General features: G+C 37.7%; 1 protein-coding gene across 1 annotated transcript in view; it reads left to right on the top strand.

Annotated features, from left to right (window-relative positions):
* The window catches only part of LOC150087733 (U3 small nucleolar ribonucleoprotein IMP3), a 141,096-nt gene that overhangs the window by 103,906 nt on the left and 19,459 nt on the right, over positions 1 to 17,731 (top strand). The window lies entirely within an intron of this gene.

Here is a 17,731-nt window from a genome sequence, read left to right as displayed (position 1 = left end):
TTAGAGTAATAAAGTTGTGTACTCATGTTTCGTCCATAGTGACAAACCGCCCTGAGAACTCTGTTTCATTAGCTTCAAAATGCCGCACAATTTCATGACAACACCTCACTGTTGATGTGCATCCAGTGCTTTAGGGACCCACCCGGAAGAAATCTTCATTCCTAAAATATTCACCACAATATCGTGAGCTTGCTCATGAGAGATGTTGAATGTTGTCTTAATGTGCTTAAATGTTATCTGCGGTCTTGCATGATCAGGTGGTGAATGGCATTCACATTTGCACATCCCGATATGGTAACAAGCCTCCCACTGCAGGGTGCATCTTCACTGTCTCGTCCACGCTTAAATTCTGCAACCCACTTTTTGATCGTGGTATGGCGGACAAGATTCCCTTAGTATGAATTTATTTCGGCGACACCCCTTTAAATGAAGATACTGAATGACTGTACGGTTCTTGATTCTGCCAACAGTTGCCATCTTCATTCACTTTCCACACTTCAACGCCCTCTATAAAGGCGAAGAATATAGTTAAAAAACCTGGAATTTTTTGTAATCACACAAGAAGAGTCACACATAGATTCTCCCACCTCTTAGAGATCACCAGTCCATGGAGTGACACCATGAACGATCTAGCCACAAGAAATTTTAAAAGGTACCATCGGGAATCGGTTTTCTGTGAATATTATTCTTCCATGATGCTGATATTTCATGAACAATCAAAGGCCAGATGATATAACAAACTTTCCAGAGCGATCTTCTTCCTGAGGAACAATGCTCCCTCAGGATAAGAAGGACAGTGCTCCCATTTACAAGGCTCAGGTCCTGAGCTGGATATCATCATTCTTCTCTTTCTTGGTGATTCCCTAACCCAACGATTTAGGTTATGAATTGTCTTTACTCCCACCCTTTTCTGAAAAGGGTTTGGGGGGGGAGAGCGAGGACTTGGAGACAAATAATGATGTTATTCATACAGTCGAGGAGTGGTAGAGAATCGATACTAAAAAATCTATAAAAGATGGGGCATTGTTACATCAAGTGGAGGTTGAACAACTACGTTGAATAACAATTTGTAAAACATTTTCTAAAAGCAAATCCCATTTTCTTAAAACTTGAATATAATGCCCAGAAATGAAATGAAGATATTCTAAATAAGACGGAATGTCAGTTTAACCGATATTGCCGCACTGTTAATTGTCTACGTGTGTGTGTGTGTGTGTGTGCGCGCGCGCGCATAACAGCATCCTTTGTACATAGGGGGGGGGGAGATGGTTTATAAGATAAAGCGAGCTGGCTTCCCCGATTGCCCCACTATTCGTGTTTGTTAAGTAATTCCATTTAAATCGATTGGTGGCAGACGAGATAATTGCACTCGTGTGGTTTTTCGTGGGCAGGAGCAATGGGAGTTAATTTCATTAAGAAGAATTAGACAATGGGTTCCAAACTTCTTTTGGCAAATTAATCGCTGGTCGCACGTGCAACTTATTAGATGTTCATTGTTCTAAAATGGGCACGCGATCACGTTGTTCGTGTGTTTGCTGCTGGTTAATTACCGTTAGACTGGCGTTCGCTTTATCGTGCGACTTTGGTGACTCTCTGTTGACCCGCGTAATTCAATCGAGCAAAGGAAAAAGGATGATGGATCATTCTTTTCACATTTCCCTCGTGTCAGCAGGTGGTCAGAATTCCGGTCGGAGGTACCGGGCATGCAGCGGACGAAATGAGAGTGATTTTAGTTAGCAGCATTTAGCTGTCCATCTTACGAAGAGACCTTGCTGTATTTTTCACAAGTTCGTAACTTTTCTTCAGCTGAACTTTCCCTCCTCCTCCTTCCCTCAGTTTGGTACCGGGAAGTTTGACATTGTTAGTCATTGCCCTTAGATATTAATACATATGCGAACCAAAAAGAAAACTCCTTAATCAAAATTAATGACGGGGGGGGGGGGAGAATCACCTGTTTTCGAAGCTGGTTCACATTGGTCAAATCATTTCTCTATTGACAGGATATTGGATATTAATTGATGATAATTATTATCGTAGGTAGGGCATAGCGTCAATTTGTACATGGCATTAAACAAATTAAGTTTGCTACTAAGTCAGGGCTGCACAAGTGGGTAGGTGTCGCCCGTAGGCGACACCTACCCACTTGTGCAGTTTTTTTTTTTTTTTTTTTTGGAAATGTGGATGTTTAGCTGGCAAACCGACCAAAGGATATACGTAGTTTCAGACACATAAATTGGCTCCTCAGCCTATTGTATATCATTGACAAAGTCGATGATATACAAGAATTTTGCCAGCAGGGATAAGGAGGTGGTTATTCTTTTTTTATAAGGCAGTGTTTGGGCCACATCTTGAGTATTCCATACAAGCCTGGAAGCCTCATTTTTAGAGAATGTGGATCTGCTATAACGAGATTTGTGAGGGGAACAAAAGGGTATTCTTATCAAAAAAGACTGCACACTTAAGGGGGCATAAATTCAAATTGAGGAAAGATGGTTGCAGGACAGATGTACGGAAATTTGCTTTCATCCAGAAGGGTAGTTAACTGTTGGAATAAATTTCCATCTGATGTTGTGGAAGTGGGTAGTTTGAATGAATTTTAAGAAGAGTTAGACAGTTTGTTAAGAGGTGTACAAATGGATTCGAGTGCGCAGCATGCGTACCTGTGATCATATACTGTATGTTCGTAGTTCATGCGGCCGTGATGCTATGCGTAAATTATCGTAGGTAATACACACACAGTGGTTGGCTGTTATGATTGAATGAAACTGTATTTATCACTGTTAACCTCTGTCCTTGTGGCCGTGAAGGGCAATATTGCAGTGTATCATTTGTTTTATTATTATTATTACAATAAACATTTCTTGAATTACAATTGCGAGTTTCTCTGCCGATTTCCCCCCTCCACATTTAATCCAGTTTTCTGTATAACTTGGTACAGAAAACTGGATTAAACTGTTAAACCCAACTTTGACGTAGTTGAATCCAAAGTTGGGTTTAACAGGCCATTAGATCTTTTTATCTGTAGTTCTCAACTTTGAATAATCTCTGATATGCATAAATTAAAAAGATTACACATTTTTTGTTGGGATAATTATAATAATTATGATTACTGCAAAAACGCCTTAGCGCTTTGTAATTTATTAAAATATTTTTTATTTATTAATTCTTATTTATTTATTGATTTGTTAATTTATTATTTACTAATTATTTATTAAAAATTTATGTACTACTTGAAAATTGACGTAGCCCATTACTGCTGAAGACATTGTGGCAGACGACATTATGCGAAGTTCACATCAGATTACACATCTGATGTGAACTTCGATCAGATCATTATAAAATTCATTCACGTTAATTTATAAAAAAATTAGCAATCACACATCATTGGTTTTTCTTTGTGCAAGATTGATTTTGCGAAGAATTTTTCTGACGAAATTGTAAACAATGAATCGGTTGCGTTTTTTGAATCTTGAGAAATAAGCAGTTATTGAGAAGAAACATTGTCTTCTGGTAATTTAAAGGATAGTATAAGAAGGAAATGTTGGTTTGGTACTTGATCGCTGTTCATCTACTCCTTTTTACCTAACTTACGAACTTCCTTGTTATTTTCGGCTTCATTGCCCCTTTAATCCTCAACATCCTCCCGGAAATGTGAATGCTGCGCGCATCAAGTTGTCTTTCAGAAAAGTCGTTTATTCGTTCTTCCAAACTCCCCAACCGCCTTCGGTCTTCGGGGGACATCGTGCAGCACGAGCAGTCATGTACAATAGGCGGCCTGACGGATGACGTGGGAAACGAAGTTGGACCTTTAGTGTACCACTGGAGCGTACTAGTTCGCCGTGTGGGGCGGCTTGTGGGAGCGTGTGCCTCCGACGGCTTCCACCGCCCGCACTTCTTAATTTTTCGTTGTGAAGAGCGCGCTGGATCATAGATGATGATTTATAATGCCTGGCGATTTGCGAGTTATTGTTCATGTAGCGACATCTGTAATAATAATATTTAAAAAAAAAAAATGTTCTCACGCTGCTTGGTACACTATCCCCCCCATCCGAGTATTTAGATATAAAATTGACGTACAGAGATTTTGGGTTATCATAGCTGGACTGTACACTCGGTGTTGAGGAGCTTTTAAAGATTTTGAATTATGTTTTAGCATGGTTGGTGGTGGGGTGCGTTAGGAAAATGCTGGTTGAATTAGACCACATTAAGAGTATCTGTTGTGCTCTTTGCTGCAGTGGTTACGGTTCGTTGGTCATTCTCTGCTCTTATTCTCTTCCTTCCGAAACGGCGTGACAGAGAAAGTGAGGCTGAACTTCAGCACTATGCGGAATTATGCATCCCGTTGTGGAACAAAACGCAGTTCACTGGACAAGAAGTAATCAGGATGGCAGATTGAAATTTAAGAGCATCGGTTTCGGAATAGAAGTACCACGAACTGCAATTTCTGCTCTCCCGTGCCCCCAGGAAGCAGAAGTACGGTTGGCTCTTCAGCACTCAATTTCGTATTTATTTTTTTTTTCCAGAGTTTTTATTGACGTATATGAATTCAGGCATGCATCCTGTAATTTACTAGTATTTTCACTTTGCTAAAGGAAGCATTATTATGAGGGTTTATTCAGTGATCAGAAATAAATAAGAATTGGGCCTTAATAATGGTTATTGTTCGCTGTGGTAACTCGATACTCGCTGTCGCGAGATAGAAAAAAAATTTATTTACAGTTCTCTGGACGGGATGAAAAGGTTGGAGTTTGTACCAAATGTAGCAATTTCGTTTGCTTGGTGGGGGGCGGGTGACGCATTTTGTTATATTTAATATATATATATATACTATCATTGAATTATATTAAATAAAGTTAAATTATAATGAAATGAATAAATAATTAAGCATTCATTAGAGGCAGCGACATGCAATTCCTCCATATGAAGCTGAAATACATCCAATATTTTAAATTAAATAAATAAAATAAAACATAAGCCAGTAGTATGGCAAAAACTGTAGAGCGAAAATTAACATAATAACCCAAATAAACAATCGAACGAAAAGAAGGAATAGATATAAATAGTAGCCCAGAAACCCTAGTATAATTTCGATCTTTAAATCCAATTAACAAAAACTATACAAAATTTAGGATAATGCCAATTAGTTATTAATTTAGCGGTACCCCCCCAAGAGGTACCAGTTCCGAAAGACGTGAAATATCACCAAAAGAGGGTTAAAGGAACTACCAAACGATAACAAAATCAAAATAAACTAAAATAAAATAGAATAGAATAGACTGACCATCATGCCCCATATCGACAGAGGACCACGAGGCCAATAATGGTCATGGAATCGCTGCATTTCAATCGTCATACAAAACATCGCAAAGGCGGAAATATCGAAGAACCAAACCACCCTTCCATTCTCCGATAGATCAACCAATGCAGAGGAATTGCATGCCGGTGGTCCTTATGCAGCGAAAATAAAATATAGAACAGACAGCACTCTAAAGCAGAGCCACACCACTGACATACTGTAAGCTGAATCAGCTTATATTGAAGAAAAAAGGAACATAGATGGCGGCACAGGCGTTGCTAAATTAGCATATCAACCCATTACTATTGAATTATATTAAATGTTGACGAAAGTTAAATTATAATAAAAATTAAAATAATTAAGCATTCATTAGAGGCAGCAACTTGCAATTCCTCCATATGAAGCCGAAATATATACTATCATTGAATTATATTAAATAAAGTTAAATTATAATGAAATGAATAAATAATTAAGCATTCATTAGAGGCAGCGACATGCAATTCCTCCATATGAAGCTGAAATACATCCAATATTTTAAATTAAATAAAATAAAACATAAGCCAGTAGTATGGCAAAAACTGTAGAGCGAAAATTAACATAAAAATAACCCAAATAAACAATCGAACGAAAAGAAGGAATAGATATAAATAGTAGCCCAGAAACCCTAGTATAATTTCGATCTTTAAATCCAATTAACAAAAACTATACAAAATTTAGGATAATGCCAATTAGTTATTAATTTAGCGGTACCCCCCCAAGAGGTACCAGTTCCGAAAGACGTGAAATATCACCAAAAGAGGGTTAAAGGAATTACCAAACGATAACAAAATCAAAATAAACTAAAATAAAATAGAATAGAATAGACTGACCATCATGCCCCATATCGACAGAGGACCACGAGGCCAATAATGGTCATGGAATCGCTGCATTTCAATCGTCATACAAATCATCGCAAAAGCGGAAATATCGAAGAACCAAACCACCCTTCCATTCTTTATTTAATTTAAATTATTTAATTTAAAATATTAAATTTTTATTATTTTAATTTAAATTAATTTAATTTTATTAATTTAAATTATTTAATTTAAAATATTGGATATATATAATAAATTGCAAAGTAGCTTTACAACTTCAAACATTTTTGACGACTTTGTTTTGCCATGAAAGGAAAACAAATGACATGACATTGATGGCATCAACGTGGATTTTACATATTTTCAATAAGGGCGTAAGAGGAAGTTCTACTTCCTCTTACACTTTATTAGCAATTACCTTGGTGATAAAAATTCAGTAAAATCTGCGATGTAGAAATTATTCAGGATTGTTCACTCGAAAAATTTTTGAAGCTGAAGGCAAGTAAGGATTATCCAGTGATCCCCAGCCATTTTTAGGATGCAACCTGTATTTATATTTCGCCAAATTTCGCGATCCAATATAATATCCTATAGCATTACAAAAAAAAAAAAAAAAAAAAAACAGGTTCTTCTGTGTACCTTTTCCCGCCAGTATTTTCTAATTGGTTATATTGTTTTTATTTGATCTACTATGAATTATGAGACATTAAATTTTTGTTTGGCATTTAACAGATACCAGATGAACAAAAGTGTTCACCTTTTTTCTAGGTAACGCCCATTCCTACATAGTGTCTGTGAAATGCTAGTGATAGGTGTCAAATTTTGCTGTAATGCTTGGATTTTGTTGGCTAAATGGGAACAGCTGACAAAAATACAATGTTCGTGTGGTGTCTGTCAGATGCCATGCAAATGTCTGGGGATCAGTAACCTTAAATTCCAAAAAATAAAAATTTTATTATTATTATTGGTTTCTCTCATTTATTTTCATTTGATATTTTTTAATTGGGTTTAACAAATTATAGTATATCACCATCTTTCAATTCAGTAAAAAAGCTAAAATTTAATTTTTTATAATTTAAACAAAATGGGGAGGAGCTAAATAGATGCCACACAAGAGCCCTTGTTGCAGTTAAGGGTGCAAGTGAGTGAAGGTTAAAGGAAGCAATGAAGGAAAATCATCAAACCATTAAATTTAATTTATGAGGGCGTCATTAGAATCTGAAGTGATTTCTTGGATTATAGAAGCATATTGCCAATCTATAAAGTAGTTTAAAGAAAAAAAAGTGGTTAACTACTGGTCAGTCTGTCTTCAATGGTACAGAAAATAGTGATTAAGAATGCAGTACAGAATGAAAAGGATAGGAATGGTTTTCTCAAGGGAACACAGCATTGTTTTTAAAAGGGAAAATCTTGTTTTAACTAACATGGTAAACTTATATCAGTGTAGCTCATGAATTTGAGAGAGAAAATAACTGATGTTGTTTATGTGAAGTTTAGGAAGGCATTTTGACTTGTTCCACTTGAGATGTTGCTAGAACATATTTAGAATCACATGTGAGATTCTTGGATTATGGCTATATGATAGGGGATAAATATTAGTTTTCAGAATGGGCTACAATTAGAGATGGGGCCCTTTGGATTGAGGGCTTGGACTCTTCCTGTTTCTGATTTTTTTAAATGACACAAATAAATGGACACTGCTCGACGTAGACTAATGTTATTAGTGGAGTTCCCCAGGGTTCGGGGCTGGGCCCATTGTTATTTTATGTATTTATCAATGATATCGATGAAGGTATATCAGGCTTAATGTCCAAGTTTGCAGATCATACAAAGGTTGGCAGGGTTGTTAATGACACTGATGACAGTATAGTACTGCAACAGGATCTAGATAAATTGGACAAATGGGCTGAGAAGTGGCAACTGAAGTTTAACATTGACAAATGCAAAGTACTGCATATGGGTAGAAGTAACCCCAGAGGAATGTACCAACTGTGTGGTTCTACACCTAGGGTGGTAGAAAATGAAAAAGACCTGGGAGTAATTGTGCAATCAGATACGAAGTTTTCTGAGCAATGCAGATAGGTTGCAAGAGCAGGTCGTGGGGTTTTATCAATGATATACAGGAATTTTGCTAGCAGGGAAAAGGAGCTGATTATCCCTTTGTATAAGGCAATGGTCAGGCCACACCTTGAGTACTGAGTACAGGTCGGGAGGCCTCATTTTAGGAAGGATGTAGATTTTCTTGAGCATGTACAAAGAAGGGCAACAAGATTGATGATGGGAATGAAGGGATCCTCTTACCAAGAGAGGCTTCAGTTCTGCAAATTACAGCGGCTAGAGACTAAACACTTGCGAGGTGATCTTATTGAGGGTGTAAGGTTGAGTACACTGAATTCTGATGAGATTCTTCTACTTTCTCAGATTACGAACCTAAGGGGGCATCAATTCAAATTGAAGAAAGACGGCTGTAGGATAGATGTGTGGAAATTTGCCTTTAGCCAGCGGGTGGTTAATTACTGGAACAAACTTCCATCTGTTGTTGTGGACATTTATAGCTTAAATAAATTCAAGGAGGAATTGGACAAACATTTAGAGGGAATGGTTGTTTGCATTTTTTTTTTTTTTGGCTGATGCTGCATAAGCTCACATTTGCTTTCTTGCATCACATGCCTCTATTACTATCACTATCTGGAGACTAGGCACCTGCGATGTGATCTGATTGAAGTGTATAAGTCCTTGAATGGTTTGAGCAGGCTCAGTGCTGACAGCATATTTCCGCTTGCTCAGACTAAGAACCTCAGAGGGCATAGATTCAAATTGAAGAAAGACAGTTGTAGAATAGATGTGTCAAAGTTTACCTTTAGCCAGCGGGTGGTTGATTGCTGGAAAAGACTTAGTATTAGTATTAGCAATGGCTGCATGGTGCAAGAAAGCCTATGGCTTATGCTGCACCAGACAAAAAAAAAAAAAAAAAACGAATAAAACAATGATAAAAAAAAAAAAAATAAAATAAATAATAATAATTAATAAAAGAAAAGGAAATTAAACCTATCATCCTATACGCTTCCCTCACCCGAAGGTACTGTCCAGATGACCTTTGAATTTCCCCAAACATTCAGCCTCTACCACCCATGTAGGCAGCTTATTCCAGTAGTTTATAACTCGCTGGCTAAAATAAAACTTCCTGCAGTCCAATCTAAACATTTCCCCCTGTAACTTGAATTTATGTCCCCTAGTTCTAGCATCATTTATAATCTTGAAAATTTCATCCTCATTCATTTTACTGATGCCTCTCAGAGCCTTAAACACCTCAATCAAATCTCCTATAAGGTGTGTAGTTTCCAAACTCTGCAACCCACATATTCGAAGTCTTTCTTCATAATAGGACGCTCTTTTGCTGATCTCACCAGGCAAGTTACCCATCTTTGCACCCTTTCAAGAAGCTCGATGTCTTTCTTTAGGTGCGGTCTCCATACTTGAACACAGTATTCCAAGTGTGGTCTAACAAAAGCCTTATATAACGGGATTATCACGTCCCTTTCTCTACTTGCAAAAGTTCGAGAGATAGGACACCATGGGCCTTCCTTGCAAGCTGTTTACAATGCCCAGAGAATTTCATGTCTGACCGTATCATAACACCCAAGTCCCTTTCCTCCAGTACTGGGTTTAGTTGAACTCTACCAAGTGAATAAGTTATTTTGGGATTACTGTTTCCCAGGTGTAATACCTTACACTTTGTTGGATTAAAGCACAGCTGCCATTTTTCTGACCATTCCTGAAGTCTATCTAGGTCTCTCTGAAGAAGCTCAGCTTGACAGTGATCATTAACTACTCTACCAATTTTAACATCTGCAAATTTAGACATCACGCCCTCTATCCCTTCATCAATGTCGTTTATGAAAATTAAAAACAACAGTGGTCCTAATACTGATCCTTGGGGAACTGCACTTCTTACGTCAACTCAATATGAGTCCTGCCCTGAAGCCATCCTGCTATCCATCTAAGGATTTTCCCAGTGATTCCAACCTGTTCCAGCTTATAAAGCAATTTATAACTTTGTTTTGACTCATGTGGGACTCAGTCAAAACAAAAGCTTTGCTGAAATCTAAATAAGCAATGTCGAAATTATTCCCTAAATCCAGCTCGTGAGTGACCATTTTAAAATAGTGAACCAGATTTGTTAAACATGATTTTCCTTTTACAAAATCATGCTGAGTATCCTTGAGAATTTCAATTTGATCCAAATAATCCTGAATTCCACCCTTGATCATTGCCTCCATGATTTTCCCTACCATTGAAGTCAGACTGACAGGTCGATAATTTCTCACTTCACTCTTAGAGCCACCCTTATGTATGGGAGATACATTGGCAAGACTTCCATCTGTTGTTGTGGAAGTTGATAGCTTAAATAAATTTAAGCCTGAACTAGAGGCCCCGGGTGCCAAGCGTATTTCGAGGCCAAGCTATATTCTTGCGATTTATAAAGTGCTCTTGATAAGCGATTGAAATTATATTTTACGTTCACATTTCTATAAACAGTTTTACTTTAAAAACAGTTCTATACTTGAAAAGTAACAAGTAGAACACAGGAAGGAAATACACCTTTCTTTACATTTTCCTCTATTTATATTTTTACTAATTAACTAACACTTCAACCGCTTGGCCTCCGAGTGGCACTGCTCCTGCCTCCCCGTGGCGGGGCCGGTAACCTGGGGGAAAAGTTATCCTCCAGGGCGAAAAGGAGTAACGATGGATATAAATGACTATCCACCACTAGAGCCTTCAAATTCAAGGCCAGACATACCAAATGATGATGACCTAAACCATCCAAAAAGGCTCCGAAGAGAAGTGCAGAGCAATGAGATGCCAAACTTCCTTGTAATACATTCGCTCTCCAACCAGCCTGTCGGCAAATTATCACCATTTGTCATCCAAAGATTTTTGGAATCCATTGCTGGTACACCCAAAATGGTTAAATGTCTGCAATCCGGAGACCTCCTAATCGAAACAGCCTCCTCAAAACATTCAGAATGGCTGCTTAAAACAACAACCTTTGCTGGGATACCCGTATCTATAACTCCCCACAATACGTTAAACTCGTCAAAAGGTGTCATAACAGAGTGGGACCTGATTACAGTATCTGAAGAGGAATTAGTACAGGAACTGGGCAATCAAAAAGTAATTAGTGCAAAACGTATAAAAACCAAAAAAGATGGAAATCTTGTTCCAACCCGATCCATAATTTTAACATTCAGCACCCCAGACTTGCCATCCTCAGTAAAAGCTGGCTATTTAAACTGCCGAATACGGCCTTACATACCTAATCCTCTACGTTGCTTTAAATGCCAAAAATATGGACATTCGCAACAAGCATGTAGAGGTGATGCCATTTGTCCAATCTGTGGTTCCAAGGAGCATACACAAACAGACTGTTCAGCCTCAAGTCCCATTTGTCCCAACTGCAAAGAAAGTCATCCAGCCTTTTCCAAATCTTGTGAAATGTGGAAAATGGGCAAGAAAATCCAAAAATATAAAATAGAGCACAAAGTTACGTACCCCGAGGCACGCAGACAGGTTATGTCGACAATGCTCAGTCGTTCATATGCAGCTCACACTCGAAGCTTTAATTCAACAGCAGCTCAAACAGATGTATCCATACCTCCCTGCGCATTTCTAGCTAACTGGGTTAAAAACACATTATCAAACCCTGTCAAAGACACACATCAAATTAAAATCAGTGAATCAACCAACACTCCAATCAGTATCCCAGTTGAGACTCGGACAGTCCCGCATGACAAAGAAAAACTGAAAACTACTAAACACAACAATAAACCTGAATCATCCACTGGTAGTATGGAAGTAGATGTAAACCCAGATCATGAAGAACCAATACTAGAACTTCACGCAAACGATACTATGGATACCGGTTGCCCTACCTTCCCGAAAAGAGACCGAAAAAAATCCTCCTCAAACAAAAAACAGTCAGATGAATCATCCTCAACTAAACGAAAATGACCCACAGCATCTTACAATGGAATTGCAGAGGCTTTCGTTCAAACACAGACGATATTCTATACCTAATTAATCAATATTCTCCGGTTGCCTTTTGTTTACAGGAAACTTACCTAACATCACAAATTTCTCCTTCGATAAAGAACTATTGCATTTATCGAAGAGATCGCAATACCGCTAGCGCTGCCCATGGTGGTGTGGCAATCTTAGTAAATTCAAAGATCCCAACTAAACATATCCCACTCCAAACTAATATAGAAGCTGTTGCTGTTCGTATAATTCTCCATAGTGCAATAACACTAGTCTCAATATACCTACCGCCAAACTGTACTAACTCTTTAAAAGATCTTGAAGACCTCTTTGTACAGATACCTCCACCTCTCTGTATATTAGGGGACTTTAACGGGCACCACCCATTATGGGGCTCTCCTAAATTGGATAGACGAGGCCGACTAATTGAAAGTTTTTTGGATGCACTAAATCTCACTATACTCAATACAGGTGCACCGACACACGTACAGCTTCCAACAGGACACACCTCAGCAATAGATCTCTCAATTTGTTCACCAGTACTATTCCCTGCCATAGAGTGGTATGTAATAAACGATCCCATGGGCAGTGACCACTTCCCAATAGTATGCAACTTTCTAAAAGCAAAGACTCCTTCAATTCAACCCTGCAGAAAGTGGAAATTTGTCCGAGCAGACTGGGCAAAATTTCAATCATCAATTGACCTCGATGAGGAAAAAATCCGCCTCCAGCACATTGATGATGTGACAGATTACATCACGTCGCATCTTCTAAATGTGGCTAAAGACACAATACCAATATCAAATCCGCTGGACCGAAAGCATTATAATTACTGGTGGAATGACAAATGCACCACAGCAAAGAGAGCAAAAAATAAAGCCTGGAATTTGTTTCGGAAATGTCCGAGCACAGTCAATCTCATTAATTATAAGAAATTAAGGGCAAAAGCACGCTTCATACAAAAACAAGCAAAGAAAGAATCCTGGACCCGTTTTGCATCCACTTTTCACAGAAATACCGATCCCAAAATAATATGGAAAAAAATTAGACAGCTGTCTGGTAAGTTTCCTACCATACCTTCTCCAATCCTCTCCTGGAATGGAAAAGATCTCTCTAATCCTGTAGATATAGCTAATGCTTTAGCCAATACTTTTGCAGAAATCTCAGCAACGTCAGCCTATACTACCTCATTCCAAAGAATTAAAAACACTAAAGAAAAGCATGCTATTCATTTTCAAACTACCCGTCTTCTCCCATATAACAAACCTCTGCAATATTCTGAACTTTTACATGTCATTAGAACAGCTCGCAATGGTGCTGCTGGGCCAGATGGAATTTATTATGTCATGCTACAACATCTTGATGACAAAGCTCTGCGCTGCCTCCTGGTCTTTTACAATCGCATATTTTTAGAAAATGTTTTTCCAGCATCTTGGCATCACTCTACAATTTTGGCATTCCTGAAGCCTGGAAAAGATCCATCCAACCCAAATAGCTATAGACCCATATCTCTCTCAAGCTGCCTCAGTAAAATCCTTGAGAAAATTATCCACAGAAGACTTGTCTGGATCATTGAGTCGGAACATCTAATGAGCCATTGTCAATATGGCTTTCGCCAAAACAGATCATGCTTAGATCTTATGGTCAAGGCGGAATTTGCCATCCGTAATGCTTTTGTCAAACATGAACATCTAGTAATGGTTTCAATAGACATAGAGAAGGCTTTTGATACCACCTGGCGGTATGGTATACTTAGTGATCTTTACCTTCTCGGACTACGAGGCAATCTTCCTATATTCATTCAGAACTTTCTACATACAAGAACATTTCAAGTTCTATATCAACATGCCCTTTCCCCAACTTTCATCCAGGAAGAAGGTGTTCCACAGGGATCAGTACTGAGTGCCACACTTTTTGCTCTGAGAATAGATACTATTACTAAGCAGCTTCCAAATACAATTGAGACTTACCTTTATGCAGATGACCTTTCCATCTCTTGTCATTCTCAAAACATGAGGTCTATAGAAAGACAGCTTCAGATATCACTTAATAAAATTCAACAATGGGCGAGCCTCAACGGCTATCGGCTCTCACAACAGAAAACAGTTGCCATCCATTTCTGTAGACAACGCAAACTTCATCCAGATCCTGAACTTCAAATTTCTAACGTCTTTGTCCCGGTCACCAGCAACATCCGATTTCTAGGATTAACCATTGACAATAAGTTAAATTTCCTAGATCATATTAAAAATGTACGGATATCATGTCTAAAAAAGTTAAACATACTCAGAGCTTTATCTGCCCAAACATGGGGTGCAGACCGTACCTCACTTCTTCGGTTATACAGGGCATTAATCAGATCTCGTCTCGATTACGGTGCTCCAATCTATGATTCTGCCAGAAAGAGTGCATTACGCTGGCTTGATCCCATTCAGCACAGTGCTTTGAGAATTGCAATTGGCGCATTCAGAACGTCGCCAGTACAGAGTCTCTACATTGATGCTCATGAGCCCCCACTAAATTTACGCAGGAAAACACTGCATACTGAAATATGCTGTCAAGATACAAAGTTGTGCTTCTCATCCCATTCGGTCGTACCTTTTTAACCCACCGTTAGAAACCCTATACAGTAACAAACCTAGCATAGTAAAACCAGCTGGTCTTCGCCTTCTTGAACTGGTGCAAGTTTGGAATATTTCCATCCATTCCGTAAAGCAGGTAGCAACTTATACTCAACCTCCATGGACTCCTCCTCCTCTTCCAATCTGTGACACTTATCTCTGTCAATGGAGAAAGAATTCCTTGCAAGCAACAAATATCAACCAAATTCACGCAGTTCACATTCAAAGATATTCTGATTTCTCTCCAATTTATACAGATGGCTCTAAATCTAATTCAAATGTTGGAGCAGCTGCAGTGTTTCCAAATACAATTGTATCAGCTTCCCTCCCGTCAGAATTTAGTATATTTTCTGCTGAATTATACGCAATAAAACTAGCTTTAGAAAATCTTCATTTTAACTCTTCCTTAAAATATGTTATTTACACTGATTCCCTCAGTTCAATCATGTCGCTATGTAAATCCTCAGATAAAGTTCACCCTGTTCTGGATGAAATCAGAAGCTTATTACTGCAAATTAAAGAACCCAATCAACAGGTCACTTTTTGCTGGATTCCAGCACATTCTGGTATTTTAGGAAATGAACTGGCCGATAAAGCTGCAAAAAATCCAACTACCTTAGATCTAACCAACATCCCTGTTCCAGCATCAGATTATGCACTAACCATTAATGCTGCTTGCCTATCACAATGGACAGCACTGTGGCACTCTCAGACTAATAATAAACTCTTTCAGTTTAAACAAGACCCGAAAATTTGGCACTCCAGTGTCCGTACATCGAGACGAGAAGAAGTAGTCCTCTCAAGGGCAAGAATAGGACATACACATCTGACCCACCTTCATTTACTGAGAGGAGATGATCCACCACAATGTACACATTGTTCTAACAATTTGACTGTAAAACATATTCTTATTGTCTGCTCCTATTATAAACAAGCCAGAACTTCATCCTTGATCTCACTGGTTAATCTACATAAACCAATTACTCTTGAAAACCTGATTGGTGATAAGGCAAATATTTCTGAATTTTTTGAGTTTCTCAGGCAAACTGGACTTTTCAATTATTTCTGATTTTCTTTTGATTTAGGGAAAACTCATGTCTTATATAATAAGTGAATAGGCACATTATAGCCTTAGCAGCTGATGTGCCATTAAACCTCCAGAGCAACAACAACCTGAACTAGACAAACATTTGGAGTGACCGGGTGGGCAAAATGGGAAAGGTTTTTTTTTTTTTTTTTTTGACTGATGCTGTATAAGTTTACTTTCTTGCATCATATGCCTCGACTGATGCTAATGAAAGTATACAAGGGCATGATGTCAAAATTTGCATATGTGAGTGACCAGCATCAAGCAGTATTCCTTCAGGATGACTTAAATAGGCTGTATCCAGGGGTGGTCAGATAAGTGGCAACTGTTTTAATGCTGCAGAATGCAAGTTTACCCCCTTGGGAAATAACAACCTCAGAATACAGACGAGGTTGAATTAAAAATGGTAGAGAAAGAAAGTTGATATGGGAATTACACAATAACCCCCACCTTGGCCTGTCAATGATTTATTGAAGAATTTGCTTTTAGAGATAAGGGTTATAATTCCATTGTACAAGGCAGTTCTGAGACTGTATTTGGTATGTATGTGTGTGTGTCTAAGTATAGAGGTCATACCAAGAAAATTGACATTCAAGTTCTTGATAGGTCCAAAGGTGAATAACATGCCTGCTGGAAAATAAAAGATGTGAATTTAATCACAGTTGTGGAACTGTTCTTCTCTTTTATATGTATTTAGTTGTTGTTTTTGTATGCATTTAGTTATTTCCTTTGGTTCATAGCTTTACTTCAGTTTTATAATTAGCAACTTATGATTATCAATGAGTTTTTATGTAAATAACATGTTTTTGTTGCTTATGATTGCTCTCTTTCCTGGGTGGAAAAAGCCTTGGTTCAGTCTCATCTAGATGAAAGGAACTTATATGCTTTTTTTACATCATATCAAAGATAATTGTTTCTGATGGGGATTGCTACATGGAAAACCCGTTTTTCATCTGGTGATCTGGGTTTATACTAGTGATGGGCATAATTGAATGATTTTCTTAATCAAATTATCAATAATCAAAATAATTGATCATATGCAAATTAACTGATTATGAAATTTACAGTAATGGAAATAATTAATTATATGCAAATTGGTTGATTATGAAATCAACATAGTTGAAAACTGAAGAAAAAAAAAAAAAACAAAGAATTGACAGTGGAGGGATTCAATCCAAAGTTATCACAACTAGTGTCATTCTCACTCGGGCTCTCTCAATAAAGACAGCAAATTAGGTTATGATATTTATTGTAACTTAATTTGCATATAATTGATTATGAAAATATTACAAGCAATTTTTTTTATTATTGCCCATCACCAGTTTATATCCAATGGTGTAGGTTTTTCATCCAGCTGGATGAACACCCATTTGATGTGTTTGAATTTGAATGCCTCTTTCAAATGAATATCATTCCTCATAAAGAATAGATTACACTTTAAAGTGTCACTGATCTAACAGCCATTTCTATTGTACTATCACCTTATCAGAAAGTAGATGCACACTTGGAAAAATACTTTATAAAAGTATTTTTATAAAGTATTCTGTGATGAAATTTTTAGATATAGGTTACCATCAGGACCATTCCTAGGGTTATATATGTCTGCATGTAAATTTAAGTGCCTTTTTTATTGATGAAAGTAAATTTTCCTTGAGGCTTTGTGTGTGCCAACAATACTTGCTAAATTGATTGGCCCTGGTTACCATGGATAAATTATGTCTAGTTCATTTATATATTGTTCTGTTATTACCCAGGAGGAAGTATATGGATCCATTTTGAAAGCCATACATTCAAAATGGATGGTGTTAGGCTATGCCAAGATAACCCATCA

This window comes from Mastigoproctus giganteus, chromosome 3 (genome assembly GCF_048544385.1).
Source record: "Mastigoproctus giganteus isolate SK-2022 chromosome 3, ASM4854438v1, whole genome shotgun sequence".
NCBI classification, from domain to species: Eukaryota; Metazoa; Arthropoda; class Arachnida; order Uropygi; family Thelyphonidae; genus Mastigoproctus; species Mastigoproctus giganteus.
Note: the sequence above shows the minus strand (reverse complement) of the source record. Positions and strands in the feature narration are given on the sequence as shown.